Genomic DNA, 2,209 nt, shown 5'->3' with positions numbered 1-2,209 from the left:
ATTACAAATCAATGGTTGATTACTTCCTAGTGTGATATTGGACGTCCTAACAGAGTGATGGCATTTTATTTCTCTTCAGCCTTCTCCCACATGTGGTCAAGTATTTAAGAATACAAATATTTCCATTGATAATTCAATAGCTGATCTCTAAGAAAATGTGCATTTCTGGACTTTGCTCTCTTGTCCTTACATGTGCAGGCTTTCAATGATTTATATGTTGTACAAGGAATTCTATTTTCCAATCTTTGTGTGACCAATTTTAGTCTCTCTGATCAGTCTTTCTGACTCTTTCTCTGGAGTCTCATTTCAGTCTGCTTCATAATATTAGTTATTAGCTAAATAATGTACAGAGGAGTCACATTTGCGTGAGCAAGGTAATGAGTACATTCCTAAAAAACATTGTTACCTCCTCCTTTATTTTTCCCCTACCATCCTTTCCCTCCCACCTCCACAAGTACACAACCCTCTTCTCTTCCCCCACCTAAATTGTAAAGTTCATTTTTCAACATAGTGTCTTGTGTATCTCATTGTTACAATGTGTCAACCTGTACCCCTATTTAAGCATTTTGTTTTTTTCTTTCCCCTCCACGAATTAGAGGAGTGTATATACAAGATGTAGGTGCACCAACTTCAAATACAGTGAAAACAGGAGTTATAGCAGGAGGGAGGAACATATAAAGAAACAAAAAAGTCACATCGCACATTATATGTACGTTAGAAACAATAGCAAGAAAGAAAGAAACCACTTGTGTCCCTATCTTGGGGTTCATGTCCCTTAACATCATCCTATCTGGTCATATGCAGATAGCTTTTGACCTATTCTTCTTAACCCAGACAAATATTAGTTATTGAAAATTAGGGAAACCATGGGACCAATGTTAATTTGGACGTGGCTTACTTCACTTAATATAATTTTTACCAAGACTTTCCAGTTACTAACAAATGGGGCAACGTTATTCTTTCTGATGGAGGCATAGAATTCCATTGTGTATATATACCACAGTTGTGTTGGTAGCTTTAGTATGGTCTTGTTTGTGATCATTTGGGTAAATGTCCCAAAGTGGGATTGCTGGGTCATAGGGGAGCTCTATGTGGAGTTTTTTGAGGAACCTCCATACTATTTTCCAAAGTGGTTGAACAAGTTTTATACTCCCACCAAGAATGCAGTACGGTTCCCTGGTGGCCACATCCCCTCCAGCATCTGTTGTAAAAGCTTCAGGAATTTGCCTGTCATCCTTGTGCATGAGCCATGCTAATCTTCTCTGAAATGTTCCAATGTTTCTGCTACGCATTTCATTTTGTGCTCCTGCACTTGGCGAGTGATTTTAGGTGCGTCTACACCAGTAGAATCAGCATAAATCAAGCCAGCATTTCTTCATTTAAAATACAAGGAAAGGATACAGTTTGCCACATTGTAACAATGAAATGTACAAGACACTCTATGGGGGGGGGCGTGGAGTGACATGTTGGGGAGGTATGAAGGGGCGGAATGGTAGGGGAAAGACAAAGGAGGGGGTAACAATGCTCAATAAGAAATGGACTCATTACCTTACTTATGTAACTGTAACCCATCTGCACAGGAACTTTAAAATAAAAATATAAATTGAAAAGATACAAGGAAAACTTCTGTACTTATAGGAAGTTGTATTTGTCACTCAATATCAGCAAGGTATTGGTTATAGGACCACAAGCATATTAAAATTTTGGATGCTCAAATTCTCTACATAAACACAGTATATTATTTCCATTAGAATCTGCCCACAACCTAGTGCACGGTAATTGCTACGAAAATTTTTACTACATTCTATGTTTGTAGTGAAAAATAAAATTATATGCACTATCGACTGATACCATTTTTTTCAGATAATTTATTTACTGTGAAAATATCGTACAGAGGGGATAATGGGCAAGGTAATGAATATATATACATATATACATATATATATACATATATATGTATATTCATATATATACATATATACATACATATATATACATATACAAATATATAATGTTTTAAAATAAAAATATTTTATATCCTTTCAAAAAATTTTTTTATCATGAAAATACCATACAGAGTTGTTACAATTACAGAGGAAAGGTAATGAGTATATATTTTATCAAGCATTATTACTTCCTCCTTGGTTTCCCCTTCCCTTCATATCTTCCACCACACCCCACCTGCTCCCCGAACTGCCCGAAGTTGTAA

General features: G+C 36.0%; 1 non-coding gene across 1 annotated transcript; it reads right to left on the bottom strand.

Annotated features, from left to right (window-relative positions):
* Positions 1-1,199: 1,199 nt before the first annotated feature.
* On the bottom strand, positions 1,200-1,303 carry LOC122118576. The gene has a single exon (XR_006149410.1). It is a non-coding gene; the product is annotated as a U6 spliceosomal RNA (small nuclear RNA).
* Between the last annotated feature and the right edge of the window lie 906 nt (positions 1,304-2,209).

The sequence above is a fragment of the Dipodomys spectabilis genome, unplaced genomic scaffold (genome assembly GCF_019054845.1).
Source record: "Dipodomys spectabilis isolate Male_0828 unplaced genomic scaffold, ASM1905484v1 ptg000155l, whole genome shotgun sequence".
Lineage (NCBI taxonomy): Eukaryota > Metazoa > Chordata > Mammalia > Rodentia > Heteromyidae > Dipodomys > Dipodomys spectabilis.
The sequence above is the reverse complement of the archived record's forward strand: the minus strand, read 5'-3'. Positions and strand labels throughout refer to the sequence as shown.